Here is a 26,495-nt window from a genome sequence, read left to right as displayed (position 1 = left end):
CCGCCTCTCTCACTCTGTCAAAATTAAATAAAAACATTTAAAAACTTAAAAAAACAGACAAACAGGGAGAGGGAGCAAGACTGGGGGAGGAGGAGACAGGGCGGGGGGCAGAGCAGGATGGGAGAGAAAAGGAAGGGAAGGGAAGGGAAGGGAAGAAAAGAAGGGGAGAGGAGAAGAGAGGTGAAAAGGGAGAGAAGGAGAGGCCCAGAGGGAGAGGAGAAGAAAGGAAGAGAGGGAGAGGGAAGGGGAGGAGGAGCAGGAGAGTACGAAGGGGTAGAGAGGGGAGGCAGGCGGAGGGAAAGAGCAGGCAGGAAACCAGAGAGGAGGCCACAGAGCCACTTACAGGAGGAAGTGGAGAAACAGGGAAGGAGGAACAGGCCAGTGTGGCGGTGGGAAGCACAGCATGTCAGCAGTGCAGGGGCCCAAGAGCACAACTGGGCCTGAGGGCCGGCCAGTCCCCACGGGAGGCAGGGAGAGGAGTCATCTGCAGTAGCCAAGCGTGACACTGGAGACAACCAGCGCACTCACAGTGAGTTTGCAGTCATGTGGACAGCAATACGCGCTAGAATGACCAAGCACTTCTCATGTATCAGGCACTGTGCTAATAAGCACTTCCTAAGCTTTATTTCACACATCACAACAACCCTGTGAGACAGGTAGGTATTATTTCTCTCCCCATGTTACAGGTGAAGAGGACGTTCGGGGATGCTGGATAACTTGACTGAAGACACCCTAAGAAGCCAAGACAATCTGACTCCACAGCCCCGTCTGCTACTCTGCCTGAAACACCTCTCAGTGCATTTACTGCACATAAATTCACCCACAGCACAACCTGTTTGCTTTCAATGACATTTTCTAAAATTGGAAAACAGAACCACACCTCCCTATTTCCTAAGACAAAAATACCTCAATTCCAGTGAACACCACCCACTAGTCTTGATGACATCCCATCACTGACCAAAAAGGCATGGCCCCAGTACCGTTTTCTGTACTCACTTGAAAGGGGAGAGTAAAACGTGGACTTTGGACAGTGTCGATATGCATATGGGTGTGTGAGTCCGTGAAGGGTGTGTGTGGTAGAGACCACGATTCTGAAGGCATTAACGGACAGTTACCTTCACACGAATCGAGGGCATTAAATTACTTCTAAAGTATTTCCATTTAATCACAAATTACAAGTCTAGTATCATCTGCCTTTACTCTGCTGGAGTAAATGATGGCCCTGAGTTTCAGAGTGGACACAGAAAAAAAGATCTATCTTCTGCTCAGGCAGGAAATGGCAGTAAGAAAAAAAAAATGATGGCAACAGTCTAGTTTAGGCTGACAGAGTAGAATCTCAGAGAAGTTGGCTGTCTTCAGAGTAAGCAGCACCCCACCCTGGATGTCAAAATTCCACAACAGGGGTGACATTTAGTTTAGTTTTTGTTGTCACCAAAATGTGAAAGCACCTGACAAAACGTCCATTCTGAAACTAAAGTGCTGTATTTTCAATTAACTATCAAGCCCCCCACCCAAACCGACTACATATTAGTTTTCTAAAAGCTTTTCTAAATTTCAAAAAAATTTATAGTGTGTAATAAAACACACAAGAGGGCTGTAACAGGTACTAGGATGATAATGACTTTAATTTTCTTCTTTGTACTCTCCCCTCCCTAATGTAAATATTTCACATTTTAATAAGAATGTAAATATTTCACATTAATAAGAAGAAAAAAAGGCCTTACAACTTATTGTAATGGTCCATGGTAGCATTCTTTACTTCTTGATTAAAATAACCTGTAAAACTTCATTGTACGTTACTGGCACTTTTTTGGTACTTAAAAAAATAATAATAGATTTTGAATCCTGTTGATGTACATTTTGCCCATTTTCCTCTATTAAATGTTATTCATTAAATTGTTCCTTCAAATTTAAAGAAGTAATGTAAAAGTCATACAGTTGGAATGGCCAAACTATTCCACTGGGTATTTACCTTAAAAAGTGAGCCGACAGTAAACCCCAATTTACTCTCTAAAACAAGATTAACTGACAGCCTAAGGTGATTAAATGTGCTGTAAACGCTTAAATAATTAAATTTATTTCTGGTTTCTGGTAGTGAAATATCCCTTGTAAGATCAACTCCTGATGTGTAAAAATTTTTCAAATATTCTTCAAGTCAAGATCCTATCGAATGCTTTCGGTCGTTTACGAGAGGAACAAACAACAATGAAAATGTGCTGCATGCATGCGGAAGGAGGGCCGCCAGCAAACAGTGCTCCACGGCTAAAACAAACACTTCTCCAGGCTGCCCGAGAACACGGGCCAGTCAAAGAGCTCACTCCCTCCCCGAATCTGGTTTGGAGTTACATAACAGTGATGTTTCTTCAAAACGTGGAATTTTAAACCCCAAACAGATGTAAGCTGTTATTCCGAAACGTTTTATAGATGTAGAAAATGAATAGCTGCACTCAGAGGTCTTCTATTCCAAAACACAACATACTCATTTTATTGCTCTGAAAGTTACAAAATGCCTCACTGTTGTGACCTTTTTAATGCCTCCATTTAAGATGTTTTGTTTGAATAAGGTTGTTATGACCCAGGGCACTAATAAGCGAGCGGCAGTAAACTCAGCTCCCATCAAAGAGGCAGATGCAGAGAGAGAGAAACCTGCTAAAATTTGACATGGACTCCACTCAGTAACAAACACAGTAATAATTCTATACAAGAGAGCATGTGAGGATTCCAGGTGAAGTAGACAAAATCAAATATAGGTGTGGTGAGCAGGGGAAGTGTTGGCTATTGCTAATGAAATAGAGAATGTACAAAATTACATTACAAACACGCTTCACCTCTGATTAAGTAGTGGACTAGAATCATCACTGAAGCCAAGCAATGCTTTGAGCCTTGTGATCTTAAAACAAGTGTCCCTCATCTTATGGTCCTTAAAAAGTAATGAAGTGATTTATAACAAACCAAGGTGATACAAAGGTAATGATATCTAAGGTATTATTTACCACCAAAATTCTATTTTTCCGTGGAAAAGTCGTATCAGCATAACACTTTCTTAAAAATAAGACTTGATTATAAGCTACAATGAATACACTACTATTATGAATGATCTAGGAACCATAAGAATAAAAAGTATGTTTTAAAAGCTGTGAAAGCTATTGTACCTTGGCAGAAATAACCCCAAATTCTCTAGCAATAAAACAAACAAAAAAATTAAACTTTTTGCTAAGATCTCAAATTAGAAGGATTCATACAGCATGGGATTGGTGGGCCTGCTATGGATATTGGATATCACAATGGGTCCAAGAACTAGCCCATTCCGATTTTCAAGGGACCCTCCAAGTGACCCAAAGAGATTCTCCTTTTGGCTGTGTGACAACGTCCAAATTTTTATGATTGATTTAGGGTTTTCCACTTCAGTGTTGCAGTGCTAACGAAGCCATTCTCCTCTTAAATAGGCTGTGCCTTTTACCATTCACCCTAAGGGTAACAAAGGACAAATCAAGCTGAAGAAACCTTGTGCCTCAAAGTAACTATTGTTCCAAATTTTTATTTTTATTTTTTTAATTTAAAAAAAAATTTTTTTTTTAACGTTTATTTATTTTTGAGACAGAGACAAAGCATGAACGGGGGAGGGGCAGAGAGAGAGGGAGACACAGAATCGGAAGCAGGCTCCAGGCTCTGAGCCATCAGCCCAGAGCCCGACGCGGGGCTCGAACTCACGGACCACGAGATCGTGACCTGAGTTGAAGACGGACGCTTAACCGACTAAGCCACCCAGGCGCCCCTGTTCCAAATTTTTAAATTAAACAAAAAAAGTGAGAGCCATTAAAAGCTGGTCTAGTGCTAGCTAGCATTTGACAGCAACGAATTCTAACAGTAAACACACATTGATTTTTCAACTGAACAGCCATTATCCACTCATGTGCACTGTATATAGAGAATAGAACATCTACCTAATAAAGGAAATTAACCTAAAATTAGGAAAAATTTTAAGTGAATTATTCCTGAGGTTTATAAGAGATCCTATAAGTCCTAAAACATCTTTCCAAAAAAGCACAAAGACAAAAGGGCATCAAAATCTAATAAAGAAAAGGAGATGCATGTGAGCAGTTTGATTCTTAAGTAAATCTTTTAGAACTCAGCCAGGAGCTTTGAGGATATCACCAATCATTAACTCCATGTGCTAGGCACAGCATATCCTTAGTGAATTTTGGCACTGAAGGTAGTGATTATGTGTTCTTTCTCTGCTTTCTACAGAATCCTCCTATACATATACATATACATATACATATACATATACATATACACACACACACACACACACACACACACACGTATATATACACACACATGTATACGTGTGTGTATATATATGTATATACATATACATATATATGTATATATATGTATATATATATATGTGTATATAAATGTATATATACATGTGTATATATACACATATATGTATACACACACACACACACACACACACACACACACACACAAACACCGTTCTTTGTGGTGAAAGACTGAATGCTTTCCTCTTAAGATTATGAACACAGCAAAGATGTCTGTTCTCACTTCTGTTCAACACTACACTGGAGGTTCTAGTCAGTATAACTGGCAAGAAAAAGAAAAAAAGCAGAAAAATTGGAAGGAAGCTGTCACTATCAAAATGACATGATTAGGCATGCTGAAAATTCTGAAGAATCTTAAGGAATCAATATAAAAAAAAAAAAAAAAGAAGAAGAAGAAAGAAAATAAAGCAACAAAATCCCTAAATGCTAGCAGCAAACTAGTGAAAAACAAATGTTAAAAAAAATAATCTGTTTAAAGGTGAATTAAAATTCAACTAGGGAAAAAAGTTAACAGAAGACTTGTAGGACCTATGTATTTAGGTGACCAAATATTTTTATGAGAAATTAAAGAAAAATAAAAAAATACAGAATACATTGTCAATGGACTAGGGGACTCAATATTGCTAAAATATCTATCTGTCAAATAATCTATAATTTCAATGAAATCCCAAATATAATCCCAGCAGGTTTTCTTTAAAAAAAAAAAAAACAACAGACAAGCTGATTCTAAAAGTTACATGACAATGCCAAAGACCAAGAATAGCTAAAATAATATTGAAAAATCACACCAAATGCTAGGAGACCAACACAATTTGATTTCAAGAAGTACTATAAAGACACAGTAATCAGGATAATCATCAGGACAACAGGCTTAAGCACAGACCAAACAACAGAAAACAGTTCAAAAACAGTATTTTCAATAAATAATTCTGGAATAGCTAGATATCTATATGCAGAAAAATGAAACATGACCCCCAACCTCATAACCATATACACAAATTAATGCAGGATGAACCACTGACTTAAAAATAAAAGCTAAACCTATAAAGCTTTTAAAAGAAAACAGACCAGAATATCTTGGCGACCTGGAAGAGGAGATTTCTTAGAACATAAGAAGCAATAATCACAAAATTTCTCAAAACTGAAAAATCAGATTACATTAAATTTTAAAACCTTTGCTTATCAAAAGGTGCTACTAAGAAAAATCCCAATGACATCTGTAGCATCAATAAAATTCATCCTAAAATTCATATGAATTGTCAAGAGACTCCAAGTAGCCAAAAGTCATTGTCTTTAAAAAAGAAGGAAGTTAAAGTCTCATATTTCATGATTTCATAGTACAAAGCCACAGTAAGCAAAACGATGTGGCAGTGGCATCAAGACATACAAATCAATGGAACAGAGAGCCAAGAAATGACCCCTAGCATATACATAATCAAATGGTCTTTGCCAAGGGTCCCAGGACAGTGGGAGGGTGTTCTCTTCAACAAATAGTGCTGGGGCACCTGGGTGGCTCAGTCAGTTAAGCATCCAACTTCAGCTCAGGTCATGATCTCACACTTGGTGAGTCTGAGCCCTGTATGGGGCTCTGTGCTGAGAGCTCAGAGGCTGGAGCCTGCTTCGGATTTTGTGTCTCCCTCTCTCCGCCATCCCCTGCCCACACTCTGTCTGTCTCTCTCTCTCTCTCTCTCAAAAACAAACATTAAAAAAAATTATCTTTAAAACATAGTGCTAAGAAAACTAGATATACACATGCAAAAGAATAAAGTTGGACCCTTACATTACACCATATAAAAAATTAACTCAAAATGGATCAAACATCCAAATGCAAGACATAAAACTATAAAACTCGTTAAGGAAAACATAGGGGAGAACTTTCGTGACAGTGTATTTGGCAATGCTTTCTGGGATAGGACACTAAAAGCACAGGCAACAAAAGTAAAACTAGACAAATGGGACTACACCAAAATTTAAAACTTTTGTACATCAGAGTACACAATCACTAGATTAAAAGGCAACCTACAGAATGACAAAAAAAGATCTGTATATCAGGTATTTGATAAGAGATTACGATTCAGAATATAAGGTTAAGATTGAGGAGTTAAAAAACTCCTACAGCTCAACAACAACAAAAACCTAATTTCTAAATGGGCAAAGATTTCAATAGACATTTCTCTTGAAAAGTTTTACAAACAGCCCAAAATCATGTGAAAAGATGTTCAACAGTACTAATCATTACAGAAATGCAAATCAAAACCACAGTGAAATATCACCTCACACCCATTAGGAAACTACCATCAGAGAAAAAAAGAAAAGAAAGGAACAAGTATGGGCAAGGATATGGAGAAACTGAGCCCTTTGCACACTGTTGGTAGGAATGTACAATGACAGCCATTTGGAAAACAATAGGGCAAAATAGAATTTCATATGATCCAGCAATTCCATTTCTGGGTATACACCCAAAAGGACTGAAAGCAAGGTCTCAGAGAGGTATTTGAACATTTATGTTCAAAGCAGCCTATGTGGTTCCACCACAACCCAAAGGTGGAAGCAACCTAAGTGTCCACCTGTCCATCAATAAATAAACAAAATATGGTATGTGTGTACACACGCACACAATGGAATATGAGCCTCAAGAAGAAGGAAATTCTGACAAATACTACAGAATGGATGAACCCTGGGGACATTATAACCAGTAAAATAAGCCAGTAACAAAAAGACAAATACTGCATAGGGGCATGTGGGTGGCTCAGTCGGCTAAGCATCCAACTCTTGCTTTCACCCCAAGTCATCATCTCATGGTTCGTGGGTTTGTCATGTTGGGCTCCCTTGCTGAGAGTGCAGAATCTGCTTGAGATTCCCTCTGCCTCTTAGGGGCACACGTACCCCAATGTTTATACCACTGCTTTCAACAATTGTCAACTTATGGAAAGAGCCCAAATGTCCATCAACTGATGAATGGATAAAGATGTGGTTTATATATACAATGGAATACTGCTTGGCAATGAGAAAGAATGAAATCCTGCCATTTAAAGCAACGTGGATGGAAGTGGAGGGTATTATGCTAAGTGAAATAAGGCAGTCAGAGAGACAGATACTGTAAGTTTTCACTCATACGTGGAACTTGAGAAACTTAACAGAAGACCATGGGGGAAGGGAAGGGGGAAAAATAGTTATAAACACAGAAGGAGGGAAGCAAACCATAAGAGACTCCTTTTTTTTAATGTTTATTTATTTTTGAAGGAGAGAGAGACAGAGTGTGAATGGGGGAGGAGCAGAGAGAGAGGGAGACACAGAATTGGAAGCAGGCTCCGGGCTCTGAGCTGTCAGCACAGAGCCGGACGCGGGGCTCGAACCCATGAATTGTGAGATCATGACCTGAGCCGAAGTCGGACGCTCAACCGACTGAGCCACCCAGGCACCCCAATAAGAGACTCTTAAATACAGAGAACAAACAGAGGGTTGATGGGGTGGGGGGGGGGGGATGGGTGATGGGCAGTGAAGAGGGCACCTGTTGGGATGAGCACTGGATGTGATATGTAAGCAATGAATCATGGGAATCTACCCCCAAAGCCAAGAGCACACTGTATACACTGTATGTTAGCCAACTTGACAATAAATTACATTAAAAAAAAAAATTCAGGTCTATCAAAATGCAAAGAAATCATCTTTTAGGTATCAAGTTTAATTTACCAAATCATTCAAAATGAAAAAAAAAAAAAACACAAAATCACACCAGCTTTTACGCCGCAAGTAACTGATTCTAGCACACCATTCAACACTAACTCCTAGCAAATGTTCAACACTTGCATTAAGATTTAATCCTGCTTCCAGGGCTCTGCACACAGTACTTACATGGGGGAATTATGGTATCGAGGATAACCAATGTATGTATGACTGAGCAGAATGTAACTGTGAGGTCCCAAGTAGATAGAAGTTGTGCCCTACCTAAAATGATGAACGATTTTTGTCAGCTGGGATTCTTAAAAAATAAAGTTGGAAATACTTTTAAAAGTTTGCATTTTGTGTAATAAAGTTTAAAAAAATCTATATATAAAGACACACACATATGCGTGCACACACACACACACACACACACACACTGATTCATTTATTTTCATTGGCTTCTTTAATGAACTGTGGATCACCCCAAAATTCCTACAACAGTCACTCAGCAACGAGTGTGATACTTGTTAACAAAACCTGAGCTTTTCTTCCGCTGTGTAAGAAGCAAAAGAAGAAGTTCATTTTCAGTTCTTCACAGAGTCGTTTCCAATATGTTAGGTTGTGTTGACTTAAGCCTTCTAAGAAAACAGCCAGAGAGTATGTATATAGCTGAGGGAGGTGCTTGAGAAATTTCACAACCAGAATTCCTGTCAAGATGTTAGAACTCTGGCACAGGGTCAGGAAACAGATGTTTTCAGTTGGAATCTCAAGCAACGGGAATCCCTTACAAAACATAACCAGGTTGTTCTTCAGATTTTTGTGTGCGAATGAGAGCGGGCGTTTGCATGTAGAGTCACTCGGCTTTCTCACCTAGGATTACATTCAGCCTGTTCAGCCAGCACGCTTAGCACTTTCCTCAGCAAGTGTAAGAGAGGGGGAGGAAAAAAGGAGTAACCAACCCCTCAAGAAGTCCTACAAGAGAAAGTAGATTATTTTTCTTATTATTCTACCAAATGTCCTTGTTCACGGAGGCACACGCTTATTTACCCAGGTTCTCCCCATTTCTGAAGCAATCCGTTTTTCGGTAATAAAGATGTTCTAATTAATGGTCTCCCAAACTCTAAGGAATACAAATAAAATAAATAAAATTTAAAAGACCAGCCGGGAGCAATAATCTCACCAAATATCCAAATCATCTGTATAGCTACATTCTTTGGGCATTAATGCAGAATTACAACTTGAAAAGAATCATAAAAAAAATAAAAATAGGTCTGGATAGGGGTTGCACTTGCCCCCTGACCACCTCCCCCACTCCCCTACCTTCCTCTCTCAGGACCGCTCCCCCACCCCAGCCTCAGCGGAATGATGCAGTGGGACTAGAAGCATAAGCGAAGATGCCCCACGAACATAAAATGACAAGGAGGCTGAGCAGCAGAGTGGCGCTGACCATTTCACAGCACGGTCAGAAGAAAGAAGAAGGGGCTGAGGAGCCAAAGACAAAAGAGCAGCGGCTTGCTAAGGGCACGAAGGGAGAGGGGTCTGGCTTACTCCTCACTGCACCCCAGGGCTTGGCAGCACAGAGGGCTCACTAACGATCACGCGAGTGAATGAGGCAAAGCGAAGGAACGGAGGAAGGGAAGGCAGGTACTAGGGCGGGTGGCAGAATTAGAGGAGAATCCAGGTCTTTTGGCTCACAGCTCATTGAATGCTCTTTCCATTTATGAACTAGTGATTTAAAATTTTTCTTAGAACGATGTTCTGAGAGCTGATTAATAAGGGGGGAAATATCAATCATATGCAAAGGGGATAAAATACAAAAACATATCCCATTCATTTCATTTGTTAGTTAAGTCAAAAGTCAGATGAAAATGCACATACCGTCTCCACATCCCAGGAAATAAAAGCTTTGGACAGCCACGTTATAAATATATCTCCAATGGACTCTTATTTACTTCTAACAGAAAACAGCTTTAAAACCCAGATGGCAAGAACCATAAACCACCTACTTTGTACCATCAAAGAGAAGCCATGCTTTCAGAAGAGTAACCCTGTGTGGAGTTTAGGGCATTAGATAAATGAGTGTAATCAACTGCCACGAGACAGCGCCCGCAGTTTTCTGGTTTCTTTATCCTCAGTTGTGCTACATGTACATGGGTTGGGTCCTATTATTTAATTGTGAACACTCTCCACAGCTAGCGTTTGACCACAACCATGAAACTACTGTATGCATGTGAGCCAATAAGAGAATAGCTGGAGAGACAGGAAATAAACTTTAGGATCTGATACAGATTTTTTTTTTAATTATGTGTAAAAATAAATATTATCTAATAAAAGGAGGAACAAGAAATTAAGCCAGATTTTATCAGTTAGCTTTGATGCATGACCAAAACAACCCTCAAATCTTAGTGGCATCAACAAACTTGTTCTTCCCATTCACACTGCAGGTCAGCTATAGGCTGGCCATGGCTGGCTTGAGGCAGTGGCTTTTGTTCCAGGTGTTCTCTGATTCCAAGGCCCAATCAGAAGCAACAGACCGTGTGTGAGACATACCATTCTCCAGGGAAAAGGTAGAAACTGAGAGTAAGCTGCTACACCTCTTAGGGCTCTTCCCAGAACTAGAGAGAACACTCTGGCTTCCACATACCTTCCACAGACCAAAACAAATCATAGTACCAAGCCTGACTACAGGACAGGGAGACAGTGCGAATCACTTAACTACAGGCAGGGAAGTATAACTGATCCTATTATAAGGAAACAAGCGAAGAAAGGAGAATTATAATATAATTTTCCCACAGATCTTCCAACTTCTGTGCCCGACACTTTTCTCCTCACCGTTGGTTAAGTCTAGGCCAAAGCATACATCCACAACCTTTAGGAGAAAGATAAAATGAAATGTCCAGGGCCAAAGAAGATTCCAGGAAGATGATGACATGAGCCTAACACCTCCACCTCCCTCACGTGACCCCTACTACTATTTTCAATCCATCTGCTCCAACAGATAAACAGGCCTGATGTCTGTGGAATAGTAAATGGCATTGAAGGCTTAGGCCCTTTGGACTTCAGAACAGGAGACTGGGATGTGTACTTCTAATTTTTTTCTAGGAGCTGGACAAGTGCTCAGAGACTAGCCTCTTGGAACTCTGAAACAATGACTGTAAACTAAGGATTCTAGAAAAAGCATGGACTGTGGAGGTCCGAAGACCCTTGGGGAGGGGGGCAGGTCTCCCTAAATCATTCAAGGCCAAGGTGGGAACTGGACCCTTATGAGCTGACAAGGAAAATATGACAACACATAACAAGGTTGAGCATCTAGAAAGACAGTTACCAGTCAGGGCAAAGGAAGCAAAGCCACAAGTGAAGAGAGCTATCTGAAGAGTAAGTAAGAGGCCCTTATGGATCAGAAAAATAATAAACGAACTTAGTGAGATTTAACTACAGCAAAGAGAAGTCTTCCTGCATCTAAAAACACAATTTTCCAAATAAACCATACAGCAGATTAAAAGGAAGGAAGGAATGGATCATGGCAAAGGTCCAAATTTGTGGTCTGAAAGATCAAATGGAAAAAATGGCTCAAAGCAGCAAAAGAGAAATCACGATAGAAGAGATAAGAGACTTGGAGGACAGAACTAATGAGATGAACAGCAGTTCCAGCAAAAGAAAGATTAACAGATAGTAGTGAGGCAATAACAAAACACATAACAGAAGAGAATTTACTTGGGCCAAAAAAGGACTTCAATCTGTAGACAAACAGAGCTTACTTTATTCTAGACACAGACCTAGGCATAACCTAGTAAACGCCTCAATTCTGTAAGAAAAAAATTTACAAGCTTGCAGGTGGAAAGAACATATTCCTTACAGAGGGGAAAGCTCAGAGGGCTACCAGACTTCTCACTTGCAATGCCAGAAGCTAGAGCAATGGTCCTAACAAGTACTGGGAGAAAAACAGATGCTCAAACTCTACACCTGGCACATAGAGGGGAAAGGTGTATGGATACTCAAATATACAGAGAAATGAAGACAGGGAAAGACAAGGTAATCATTAATGGAATGGAAAGGCACAGTAAAAACTCCAAAGTAACAAAAGTTAAAAAAAAAAAAAAACAAAAACAAAAACGAAAATAACTTAAACCAGCAAAATTAAGAAAAGGGAAAAGAAACCACAAGTTTAAACATGTAACAGAGGTGCCTGGGTGGCTCAGTTGGTTGAGCTTCTGACTCTTGATTTTGGCTCAGATCATGATCCCAGGGTCATGGGATCGAGCCCCACATTGGGCTCCATGCTAAGCATGGAGTCTGCTTAAGATTCTCTCCTTGTCTCTCTCTCCCTCGGCCCCTCTCCCCTGCTTGTGTGTGCCTGAAAGAAATTAAGTTATAGTTTCTCTCTTTCTCTCTCTTTCTATGTAAAAAAGAAAGAATGTTATAATCTAGAAACCTCTATCTTACAAACATTATCTTTAGATACAGAAAACCCACTCTAAGGAATTTATAGTGGCTGATGCCTAGAGACAAAGTATATGGGTGTCATTAATACGGAAATCATTGGGTACATTAAAACAACATCTACCATAGATGAGTCATTTATACAAATGAATCAGAACTGTAACAGGTGACATGAAGAGACCTCTATAGGTACTAAGACAGAAAAACAAAATGCAGAAAACTATGTATCAAATCAGCCATGTTTTACAAAGCATAAAATGAAAATTATTTGGATATGATTATCATACTGTGAAATCAACAGCAAAATGATATGCAAACACAATATTTATTGTTATTAATACGCGTTATGGAGGGTAAAAAGGGGGAGGGGAAGCGGAGAAAAAGGCAAAACCAAAAAAAATTTTTTTAACACAACACAGAGCAGGGAGAACATAATCATTCTTAGGCACTGTTATTTATTTATATAAATATGTGAAAAAAAGAAACATTATAGAATTTAAAAAGAAAAGAGAAAGCTAGAAAGATACACCAGAACAGAGTTTTAGAAAGTCTGAGATGTCAGAAAAACAGTATGGAATTTATCCTCTGTCACCCTAGAGCCACAGTGCCTACCACCAGTGGCAAGCACATGATGTACATTCAAAATGTCCTCATACAGAATGAGAGGGGCAAAAAAGCAGAGGGAAGGAGAACCTGTGCTTCTTACAAAGGGCTGATTCTAGAAAGAGGGCAGGCAATTTAGAAGATGAGCCTGGAGCCTCTTGTACAGCCAATAATTAAGGCAACACTCAAAATCAAACAAACAGAAACAAAACCAACATTCACATTGATGGGGGTTATGTCCAAGGGACACAAGAGCCAACTGAAAGATATCCAATGACCCAAATGGAACAAATCAAGCAACGAAATAAAGTAGTACTGAATGATAATCCAAAGTATAAAATAAATATCCATGAATCACACTAATTTAATGATTGAATGAATGATTAAATTAGGGAGAAGTGACAAAGCTCTACAAAAGAATTCCAAATAATTCATGCAGATAAGATAAAGCACACCTGTTCACTCCTTAAATGTGGGCTGCACACAGTGATTTCCTTGCAAATAGGAGAGTATGGAAAGGGGGAAAGAGTAACTCTACAGTATAGACACCTGACAAGCACTACCTCAGCCAGGTGACCAAGACCGATATTAATAGTGATAACTAGTATTGATAGTATGAACCCTAACATCAGTCTATTCATGAGATAGACACCAGATACATTCCAACAAAAAACATTCTACAACCAGAGGTGATGACTGGAACTCCCAACCTGTCAAGGTCATCAAAAACAAAGTCTGGGAAACAGTCAATTTAGAAAAGCCTAGGGACACATGATAACCAAGTATGTGATATCCTAGATGGGATCCCAGAAAAGAAAAAAGACATTAAAACCAAGGAAATCTGAGTAAACTAAAGACTTTGGTTTATTACAATGTATCAATATTGGCTCCTTAATTGTAACAGATGTATCATACTGAGTAAGATATTAATAATGGGGGAATAGGGTATAGAGAATATGGTAACTCTGTATTATCTTGTATTATAATACTCTAAATTGAAAACAGTTCTAAAAAATAAAGTTTATTAAAAAACAAAGAAGCACTCAAATAAGTTTTTAAAGATATTTTACAAGTTTAACAAGAGAATTTATATGAAATTATTACAATATATAATATAAATTGTACATAAATATATAGTGTTTTTTTTTTACTTTGCTTATAATTTAAAAGAAGAAAAAAATGAAACCCAAACTAGAAGTTGGGTGGTATGTTTGAAAAGCTGAAAAAATATGTATACCTTTGCTCCAGATTTTTATACTTTAAAAAGATACTCTGAAAATATACTTGAAATTTCTTAACAAGGAGGATTAGCTACAAGATTAAAATATTAATTAAAATAATTAACAATTTAAATAGTTAAAAATTAAAATAATTTAATTAATTTAAATTAAATTAAATTTTAAATTAAAATTAATTAAGGGGCCCCTGGGTGGCTCAGTTGATTAAGACCTCCAACTACTGGTTTCAGCTCAGGTCATGATCTCATGGTTTGTGAGTTTGAGCCCCACATCAGGCTCTGTGCTGATAGTGCAGAGCCTGCTTGGGATTGTCTCTCTCCCTCTCTCTCTCTGCCCCACCCCTGCTTGCTTGCTCTTGCTCTCTCTCTCTCTCAAAACTAAACATAAAAAAATAAATTACAATATTAATTGAAATATTCATAGTATAGAAATAACATAAATTTTTAATAATTTAGAATATGTTAAACAAGAACTTACATATTTAGCCATTAAACTATGTGCTAAATGGACACCTTTTTTGGAGGGGGGGAGAATTTGTAGTTTGTGTTTTTTTTAATGGTTTCAGAAGTAGAACTTAGTGATTCATCCTTTACATATAACAGCCAGTGGTCATCCCAACAAGTGCCCTCCTTAATACCCATCACCTATTTAGCCCGTCCACCTACCCAACACCCCTCCAGCAGCCCTCAGTTTGTTCTTGTATTTAAGAGTCTCTTATGGTTTGCTTCCCTCTGTTTTTATCTTATTTTTCCTTCCCTTCCCGTATGTTCACCTGTTGTTTCTTAAATTTCCCATGAGTGAAATTATATGATATTTATCTTTCTCTGACTGACTGAATTTGCTTAGCCTGATACACTCTAGTTCCACCCATGTTGTTGCAAATGGCAAGATTTCATGCTTTCTGATCACTGAGTAGCATTCTACTGTGTGTGTGTGTGTGTGCGCGCGTGTACACGCGCGCACACACACACACACATCTTCTTTATCCATTCATCAGTCAATGGACATTTGGGCTCTTTGCATAATTTGGCTGTTGTTGATAGCGCTGCTATAAACATCGAGATGCATGCGTACCTTCAAATAAGCATTTTTAGATCCTTTGGATAATTTCCTAGTAGTGCAATCGCCGGGTTGTAGGGTAGCTCTATTTTTAATTTCTTGAAGAACTTTCATACTGTTTTCCAGAGTGGTTGCACCAACTTGCATTCCCACCAGCATTGCAAAAGTGTTCCCCCTTCTCCACATCCTTGCCAACATCTGTTGTTTCCTGAGTGAATTTTAGCTACTGAAGCTGGTGTGAGATGGTATCCCACTGTGGTTATGATTTGTATTTCCCTGATGATGAGTGATGTTGAGCATCTTTTCATGTGTCAGTTAGCCATTTGGATTTCTTCTTTCAAAAAGGGTTCATGTCTTTTGCCCATTTCTTCAATGGATTATTTGTTTTTTGGGTGTTCAGTTTGATAAGTTCTTTTTAGATTTTGGATACTAACCTTTTATCCGATATGTCATTTGCAAGTATCTTCTCCCATTCCATCAGTTGCCTTTTAGTTTTGTGGACAGCTTCCTTCGCTGTGCAGAAGCTATTTATCTTGATGAGATCCCAATAGTTCATTTTTGCTTTTGTTTCCCTTACCTCCAGAGACGTATCGAGTAAGACCTTACTACGGCCAAAGTCAAAAAGGCTGTTGCCTGTTTTCTCCTCTAAGATTTTCATGGTTTCCTGTCTTACATTTAGGTCTTTCATCCATTTTGCGTTTATTTTTGTGTATGGTGTAAGAAAGTGGTCCAGGTTCATTCTTCTGCGTGTCACTGTCCAGTTTTCCCAATACCATTTGCTGAAGAGACTTTTTTCCATTGGATATTCTTCTCTGCTTTGTGCAAGATTAGTGGGCCATACGTTGGTGGGTCCATTTCTGGGTTCTCTATTCTGTTCGAATGATCTATGGGTCTGTTTTTATGTCAGCACCATACTGTCTTGATGATTACAGCTTTGTAAATTATCACTTGAAATCTGGAAATGTAATACCTCCAGCTTCGCTTTTCTTTGTCAATATTACTTTGGCTATTTGAGGTCTTTTCTGGTTCTATACAAATTTTAGAATTACTTGTTCTAGCTCTGTGAAGAAGGCTGGTGTTATTTTGATAGGGATTGCACTGAATATGTACATTGCTTTGGGTATGTAGATTTGCATTTTAACAGTATTTGTTCTTCCAATCCAAGAGCATGGAATGTTTTTCCATTTCTTTGGGTCTTCTTCAATTTCTTTCATAAGCTTTCTATAGTTTTCAGCATACAGATCTTTTACCTCTTTGGTTAGGTGTATGCCTAGGTATCTTATGGGTTTTGGTGCAATTGTAAATGGGATCTATTCCTTGGTTTCTCCTTCTGCTGCTTCATTTCTACACACCAAACACTTGTGTGTAGAAATGCAACTAAACGCGTTGATTTTATATCCTGCGACTTTACCTAATTCATGTATCAGTTCTAGCAGTTTTTTGGTGGAGTCTTTTGGGTTTACCACATACAGTATCATGTCATCTGAGAAGAGTCAAAGTTCGACTTCTTCCTTGCTGATTTGGATGCCTTTTATTTCTTTATGCTGTCTGACTGCTGAGGCTAGGAATTCCAACACTCTGGAAGAAATAACAGTGATGAGAGTGGGATATCCCTGTCATGGTTCCTGACCTTAAGGGTAAAGTTCTCACTTTTTCCCCACTGAGGATGACATTAGCTACGGGTCTTTCATATATGCCTTTATGATCTTGAGGTATGCCGCCTCTATACCTACTTTCTTTTAAAATACGGGTTGTTTTTTGTTTTTTTTTTTTTTAATAAGTAAATAAATCAAATTGGGGCACCTGGGTGGGTCACTTGGTTAAACGTCTGACTTCAGCTCAGGTCATGATCTCACGGCTCCACATCAGGTTCTGTGCTGACAGCTCAGAGCCTGGAGCCTGCTTCACATTCTGTGTGTCTCTCTCTCTCTCTCTCTCTCTCTCTCTCTCTCTCTCTCTCTCTACGCCCTCCCCAGCTCGTACACACACACACACTCTCTCTCTCTCAAAAATAAATAAACATTTTTTAAAAATTAAAAAAAAAATTATCCCAGGAGAGCACCATAAATGCACCTAATTTGGGAGTGACAAGAATTAGATTGTTTTATAAATTACAACTCTGTAATTACACTAAAAATCATTGCTTTGTATACTTAAAATGAGGAATCATAATGGTATACAAATTATACTTTGAAAAATATCCTTGCATAAAAAGATAAAGGTTGAAGATTATGAAGATATAAAGGTTGTTACAATTTTATTTGCTTTCTGGAGCACAATCATAACCAGAGGGGGGGGAAAAATCTACATTTTCTCTTCTCAAATAATAAAGATGAAGCCCCTCAAACATATGCTAAAAGCTATAAGCCTAGGAGTCATCATTTTATTGCCCCCTGTGGAAAACATCCCTAAATGAGAAGTATATTATTTGATAATTCTATTTCATATTGTAATTATGATAACATTTTTATCAAGTAAGTTTCCTATATAAAATAGGGACATATGTTGAACCTACACAGCTACAAAATGAGTGAAAAAAATGACTAACAGTTAAACACGTAAAAGCTGCTTCTAATAGTGCTCAAAATGAAAACCCTTATGACAATAAAGTTACAGAATAGTAAAATACCACTGAATTATCTATAAGTACAAAAACTGAAACAATAAAAGCATATTAAAGGAGACTTTTCCCCTTAATATGTTCCATATACTGAAACTCTAGATTATAATACAGTAAATTTAAAATATTGACTGAGATACAAACATTCTCACAAAAACTCTCAGAAAATTGGACTATTCCTTCTTCCCTAACAAACCACATCCTGTCTTTCAGGCCAACCTACTGGAAACTCCTCAAGTCTGGAGTGGAGAAGACTGGGAGACGGGTGGGCTGGGGTGGGGTACACTGTCTTAATGAATCAAAGCTCCTAGATCATTTGGCATATAACGGGTTCTTATTAAATATTTCTTAAATAAGTTAGTACATCTCAGAAAAAAACATATGAAACAGAAGAATAAAATGTCTTATTCTAGAAGCTATTAATTCTAGGAGCTGACTTATCACCATCTAAATCAATATTAAAGTGGAGAAAAAAGATGAACAATCTGCCACAAAATATTAAAACTGACTGTCTTTTAGTGGTTTTCTTCTTCCATTTCACTTATATTTCAAACGTAATAAATATCCAATTTTTAAAATGAAAAATTCCTTCAAAAGCCTTAATGGAAACTCACTTCAATTTTGCCTAACATTTACATTCATCCTTAGGAGTAGGGGTAAATGGAAAAAACAGGGAGATTTTTTTTTTAAAGCAAATTTACTGCAAAGTTCTGTCTTATTAGAACAACATACAATATGGCTTGTTCCTACGGAAAACAATCCTTTGCTTTGCTGTCACTACCACTGAGTTTCACAGAATTTGAATGCTTTCTAAATGGTTTGGTTAACAGAAGCATGCAGAATTTTTTAAAAATGAAGAGGTTCTTAAATATGATACGTATTTTTAAAAACTACAGAAAAACTGGGGCACCTGCGTGACTCAGATGAGCATCTGACTCTGGATGTGGGCTCAGGTCATGATCTCATGGTTCCATTAGTTCCAGTCCCATGTCAGACTCCGAGCTGGCAGCGTGCAGCCTGCTTGGGATTCTTCCCCTCTCTATCTGTCCCTCCTATGTTCACACTCTCTCCTTCAAAATAAAATAAACTTAAAAAAAAAAAAAAAAAAAAAACCACTATAGAAAAACTCCAAAGGAGGAAATGTGTAAAAACAAATTAAATACAAATTAAATTTGAAGACAGAAAATCTTTGACAACTTGCATATAAATTTATCAGAATGAACTATGACAATATGGAATTTCAATGCAAAATCAAAAAAAGGCATTTCACTCCTTTTCCATCTTTAAAATGAAGAATAATAAAGGCAAACTCTTAGTGCTCTCACTATGTGCCAGGCACCATTTGAAGCACTTTACATTACAAACTTATATCATATGGTTATATATGTAACTAATTCTAATTCAACTCAAAAATAACCAGCATATATTCTGGATTTCAACAGAAATTAGCCAAAAGTACTACTGTAAATCACCTGCTTACAGGGTAATTTTTCCTTAAAGATAGTCTTTTCTCATAATCTAATAAGGAAATGATAATGTTTTCTTAAAACATTTTAAAATGGTGCCATTTAGACAAAAGGAAAATTAAGGATACAAATATAAATGCAAACAATTACAAAAGAATACCTTGAAAGGAGAAACCTAAAGAAAACATAATTGTGTGTGTTTTACTGACACACAATTTTTACTGATTAGAGAATGTGTAATACTCTTAATAAAATACACTTAAAGCTATTTCTTGAACACCAAACTTTCTTTCAAGTAAAACTTTTATAATACAGTAGATGACTTTAGGAGGTCTAGAAGAATGAAGGATTGTTAAACAGGAGACAGACGTGGGTCAGATGGCAAAGTTTTAAGAATGCCATTGTTAACGGTAACAGGACAACAACCAAACATCTGAAAATATGGGAGCTCTTCAGAAATACATAAGCCACAGCTGAACTCCTACTCCGGGGCAGGTAATGCCTTAGACCACACGCACCAAGTTTGACCATGAGGGCCCAACACTGATTCACACAAGAAGTGCCTCACAGAAGCAGTTTTTCATATCAAATAAAATTTCAGAGGAAAAGGCATTGAGGTCCAACCAAAAAGACATACTTTTTTAATGAAGTAATCCATTTTTTGAATTTACATCTCAATAGTACTTTTCATTCTATTCTATTAATTGTGTGGAAAGAATACCAAATCATCACAATACTAAGAAAGATCAGCATAATTAAAAGAAACAGTGAAATCATATGTCTTAGTTTAATTCAGTCTCGACTGAAGGCCCATTAAGCATCCAGAACGAATAGAGACCCTGGGAATACAAGGATGATCAATAAAAGGTCTTTAGCCTCAAGGAGCCGACAATCTACCGGTCTTAAAAATGTTTTAAGAACTAACTATACTAGGGGTGCCTGGGTGGCTCAGCTGCTTGAGCCTCCGACTCTTGGTTTCGGTTCAGGTTAAGAACATGGTTCGTGGGTTCAAGCCCCATGTCAGGCTCTGTGATGACTGTGTGGAACCTGCTTGAGATTCTGTCTCTCCCTTTCTCTTCGCCCCCTCCCTGATGCTTCTCTGTCTCTCAATCTGTATGTGTGTGTGTGTGTGTGTGTGTGTGTGTGTGTATATAATCTGTATATATATGTATATATATATTTATATATATAATCTGTATATATATATATAATCTGTATATATATATATAATCTGTATACACACACACACACACACACACACACACACACACACACACACACATATATATATTTATTTATTTAAAAAAAAGAAAGAGCTAACTATACCAGATGTTACTCTCCTGAATATAAGTGACAGGCTCCACATCCCACGAATATCACAGGGCCTGACCACTAAAGCAGTTGAACTGAATTAGAGCCTAGCTGGAAGTGGCAAGAAAAGGCACAAAGCATACAGGTGGGGGCCAGCTGACTTTCCCTCTTACAAGCTGATCCTTCTCAAATTCTAGGGGTGAAAAAAACAGGAAGATGGATAGATACTGAAGTTCTGTGGATACCCGCCCCCAGACACAGCTGCAGAAGCAAGTCCTTATTTCAAGAAGGTTCTTCTCGGGGGACCAGTTCTGTGGTACCCATTGATAAGAAGAATCATAATCTGAATCAGAGGAAGGATAACCAGCCTCTTTCAGCTACTAGTTTAATAACAAAGAGGAGAACTGGTTTCGCCTGCACATCTGCAATTACCTCTGTACTAGGTATAAAAGAAACTGGGCCATTAGCACTGTAGGGTTTAGTTACTCCATTCAACTTTGATCCAAAAAATATGAGAATTCACAAACAAGTAACACTGAAAAAAGTTTACAGAAAGAGGGAAAGGGGACAGGTAGGGACAAGAGATATACATATTAGCTGGTGTGTGTATATATACCCGTATGTATATACCATATACATATATACCAAAGTCATAATTATTTATGTGAGAATAATACTGTCAATTGCCAAAAATTCAAAACCCTTTAAGACATATTGCTGTGATACAGACAGGATGAAATATCCATTTTTTACTTGTATAAGCTACAAAGCTGGGCTGAACATGCAAAACTAACCAAGAATTTGTTTTGTTTTGAATGTTTATTTTGAAAGACAGAGAGAGAGAAGGCACATGCATGAGCACAGGGTGAGGGATGCAGACAGACAGAAGAAAGAATCCCAAGCAGGCTCAGTGCTGTCATCAGTCAGTGAGGAGCCTGCATGGGACTCAATCCCAGCAACTGTGAGATCGTGACCTGAGCCGAAATCAAGAGTAGGACACTCAACCAACTGAGCCACCCAGGTGCCCCTGTATTATTTTTTTAATGAGGAAAATATTCAGTGGAACCCTATTTCAAATGATCTTTTCAGTGTAAATAATTTTTAAAAATCAGTGATAGTGTAATAAATGCACAGCTATATAACATGTCAATCAATGTAAAAATTCGTTCCCAACTAAGAGAAAAATAAACCCAAAAAAGAGGGACATAAACACAGTGGTGCTTGAGACAAAGACCAGTTAGGAGGTTCCTGCGACAGGGTGGAAGTAAACAGGGCATGGGGGACTAAACCAGGCTAGAAGGAGTAGAAATTAAGAGATAGAAGCAAGGAAGAGCAATGTTGAAGAAGAACAGATGATGAAGCTTTGGCAATTGAATGTGAGTGCTGACAGAAGTCAAAGAGAACAGCAGGGTCTGCTAGTGAAGAGGGAACCCAGAATGTGATGTCTGTGCTATAGTCTGCCTTTCCCATTAACAGGATCTGTGACCCAGAGGTCTATGTTTCCTGACCTATAAAGCAAGCCTATTAGATTCTAAGATCTCTCAAGTCCCTGCCCATATTAGTTTTAGCACCCTAAGGTTCCAAGATATTAAGTTTGGATGGCTGAGAGAGCTCTACTACAAGAGACAAACAGGGAAGTCAAGAGGGTGCTATGCAAATAGAAGGCATTCCACCTATCAGTGGGACCAGAGATGCTTCAAAAAAATGAGTTTAAGATTGACTGAAGATTATTTTAATTGTGTTCTGGGTTGCAACAAGGTTAGTGTAAAGAGAAAAAGCTATGAAGTCAAACAGTCTTGTTTGAATCCAGATCTGCCACATGACCTTGAGCAAGTCACTCAGTGTCTCTCGACCTCAATATTGAAGCCATCAAAGAGAAGCACTAACTGGGAAGATGAGAGACAGAAGAGCTGGATATCACATTTGGCTGCCAGTGGGTATTCAATGAACGGTAGCTTCCCTACAGGTGGTTCTACAGCCAACCTTATTTCAAGGTTTTTTAATCTCACTTCTTTACCTCACTGCTGCTGTCTTTAAGATATTTTTTTAAGGAAAAAAGATTTTATTAAAATAATCTGTGGCATTTGCTAATTTCTGTAATACTGGACATTCCAATAACACTTATGGGACTCACAAAGTTGTTGGTCAACAAACACATGTTTTCTTCAAAAACCCATCTGAAATTTCTCTCGCTGGCCCAGATAGGTCCTCTAGCTCCTGATCCATATGTTCAGCTACCCTCTCAGCATCTCCACCTGACTATCACACAGGCAACTCACTTAAACTCAGTAACTCTCGTGATCTAGTGTTTCAACCTTCAAAGCCCATCCTCCCGAGTTCCCTATCTTGGTGAACATGGACACTATATATCCAGGTGATTGTGTTAGGGACCCATGGGTTGTACTTGGCACCATCACTGCATTCACAAGCTAGGAGCCAATCCTATCCTGCCAATTTGCTCTCCTAAATATCTCCCCAACCTGCCTATCTCCCTCCATTGCAACCCTAGTCCAAACTACCATTACCTTTCACCTGAACAAGGTGCTCTCTCTCTCTCTCTCTCTCAAAAATAAACATTAAAAAAAAAAAACAAACAAACAAACAGAAGAGAACAAGCAAAGTTTGGATTCATGGTAAGGAACCAGGGGCAGCTACAGCATCTGTGTTATGGGCCAATGGATGCGCAGGCACTGTGAAGCAGGAACAGAGTTTGCTCCTTCTTGCTATTCTTGCCACCTCACTTGGTAAGGAGGCAGTGCCAGCATGTCCAAGAGTGAGAAAGGGGAACATGAGAAATTCCCACACAGAATGTCTTTGTGAATACAGGGACAAATGCACAGAAACCACTGAGCAAAATGGAGGCCTGGGGAAGGAGACCCCTGGTGGGGCTAACTTGTTTACGGAGTCTGAACCAGCATGATAACAATCCCAAGTGAGTAAGTGCTAGAGACAGTGGTCCCATCTTTGGAGAATCCTAGGCTCCATGTGATATCTGAATGTTTTCTAAGGACTTCAACCATTCTGTAAGTGACAACAGCCAAACCTCTTTCCCTGTGACACAGATTTTCTAATCATACCATTTCACTTATCAAGCCAAGTACACATGATGTGAGCATAGGAAGAGCTTTCTTTTTACAGGAGGTCAGTAGAAAACTCAAACAGCCTTGAGGGTCTCAAATACATTAAGAATGAGATTTCCAGATTTCCAAGCCAAAGAGGAACTTAGGGACAACAGACTCTCCTACATCCTTAAAGAAAGAATAAACCATTTTTGTTTGTTTTCATTTAAATATAATCAATTAAATAACATTCACAAAAAGTCTCCTCTACACCAGGACACTTAAATAAATCCACAACAAAATTTTGCCAAACACCGTCTATCCCACCTAAAGAATTTACGTGAGCTAATACAATGTTGTTCAAGGTATGTATTGACTTTGAAAAGGAGTAAGTGCTTTTCCTAAACAATGGTTTTTTAAGAATACTTAGATATGCTAAGGGTCCTAGGCCTGACCTATTGTCATGTTTCACAGAGCTGTTTTTTGTCACTCAATTATATAAACAGTATTTCTCACAGTGCATGTTACAGTTTGAAGAGGAACTAAAAATACAATTTTCACTAGAAACATGTAAAATAAAAAGAATCTTTCCAACAAGAGAAGAATAATGGCTAAATTACTTTTCTGGGAGTTGCAAAATGGTTGAACCACTTTGGCTAAGAGTTTGGCAGCATCTATGAAGCTAAACCTATATTTTACCCTATGACACAGCAGTTCTCCCCCTATGTATATACCCAAGAGAAATGAGTACCTAAACTCACAAGAGTCACGTTCTAGAGTGTTTGTGACAGCTCTATTCATGATACCAAAATCTGCTGACAACCCAAATATCTATCAACAGAACAAGTGGCATACAAATGGTGGTATATACTGTAAAAAATAAAAATAAAAATAAAAATTATTATACATAGAACATGCCTGAATCTCAACAAAGGAAGGCTGACACAAAACACACAGCATGTGATTCTATTCACACGAAGGCCAGGAACAGATAAAACATCTTTAATGAGTAAAGTCGCAACAGTGGTTAACTCTAGGGGAGACAGGATGTAAACACGAAATGGGAAGGGCCCAAGAGCTTCTGGGTGAGGAATAAGTTTTTTATCTTCACCTGGGTGGTGGTTATGGAGACACATACTATGCACAACACACTGAGCTATACACTGAAGACCTATCCACTTGAAAATATATAAATTATGCCTTGGGAAAATAAACCAATACAGGCCTTTTCCTAAAAGCAAAGGAAGAAATAATGATGGAAGGGGATACAAAGTGTTTGTCTACATAATAATATAAAATTTCCATATGGAACACAAAAGATAAAAGCCTTGGAGAAAAATAAAAGACAACCGACATAGCTGGGCATATATTTACAATGTACGTGACCAAAGATTGGTATTCCAAATACGTACCTCACAATTTTTTTTTGATTTTTTTTTTTTTTTTTTGAGACAGAGAGAGACAGAACATGAATGGGGGAGGGTCAGAGAGAGGGAGACACAGAAAATGAAGCAGCCACCAGGCTCTGAGCTGTCAGCACAGAGCCCGACGCGGGGCTCGAACTCATGGACTGTGAGATCATGACCTGAGCTAAATTCGGACGCTTAACCGACTGAGCCACCCAGGCACCCCTGTACTTCACAATTTAAGTACATCTAAGTACATCTGAGTACACAGAAGATTAAATACATCTCAAACATAAAATTAACAAAGGATGTCGACCAGAAATTCTCAAAACAAACACCAGCAGTAATCTCAAGCTGAGTAAGTGCTCCAGGGAGACATGTCCTGCAACGAGGCCCCCCATCAGTCAGCCAGAAGCCCACCAGCTATTCTGCATGCATTCAGTCACTTCCTCAAAACAAGGTGCAGAAATACAATACTTCTGCTTTATTTTCTAGCACTCTCCTAGTGGCAGATGGCATTTTCCTGGTATAATTAGCAAACCGAGGAAGGATTTCTATCTTTCCTCCACTAGCCACAGCCAACCTTGGCCTGGAATACAGGTGAGTTTTGGGCCTGTTCTCCTGATCAACACCTCGTACTCACATAGGGTCCAAAGCACAGACAGGCTTGTCTGGGTACTCCTGCTCCATCCTGGGATTCTACGCCACAAGGGGACTCTGTCAGGTCTTCGACCCCACCCCCAAAATCCTTCTTGCAAGAGTAACGTAAGAAATGAGCTGAATGGGTGCAGATGCTCCTGGTCCTTGGGACTTGAAGGAATTTTAAGCTCTCACAACAGACCACACTGAGCCTTCCAAAGGATGTTAGTATTTCAGGTATGTCCTTGTTACACCCTCTTTGGCTATACCTCTTCCCATCTACCAAAGGTGAAAACAGTTGTGTGCCCTGTCTCTTCTTGGAGACAAGGGCTTGTGACCCTCCGTAATTCAGTTTCCTTGGGTGCCTTGCAATCTCAGCTCTACTATGGGCTCAAGAAAAAGTACTGTTATTTTATATATTATCTCCTTGTGGCACTATACATCCCGAGGAAAATACTGTCACTTCTATTCAGAAAATATTGTGAAATAAACACAGAGAGAGACTCATAAAAACAGAGAGCAAACTGATGGATGCCAGAGGGTGGGGGTGGGTGGGGGCTACAGAAATACGTGAAAGGGATTAAGAGGTACAAACTTCCCCGTAAGTCACTGGGATGGACAGTACAGCAAAAAGGAAAG

At 38.6% G+C, this 26,495-nt stretch overlaps 1 protein-coding gene across 10 annotated transcripts in view; it reads right to left on the bottom strand.

Moving 5' to 3' along the window:
- The window catches only part of SLC25A26 (solute carrier family 25 member 26), a 136,691-nt gene that overhangs the window by 33,137 nt on the left and 77,059 nt on the right, over positions 1 to 26,495 (bottom strand). The gene's annotated exons all lie outside the window — the stretch shown is intronic.

The sequence above is a fragment of the Panthera onca genome, chromosome A2, assembly GCF_046562875.1.
Source record: "Panthera onca isolate mPanOnc1 chromosome A2, mPanOnc1 haplotype 2, whole genome shotgun sequence".
NCBI lineage: Eukaryota > Metazoa > Chordata > Mammalia > Carnivora > Felidae > Panthera > Panthera onca.
The sequence above is the reverse complement of the archived record's forward strand: the minus strand, read 5'-3'. Positions and strand labels throughout refer to the sequence as shown.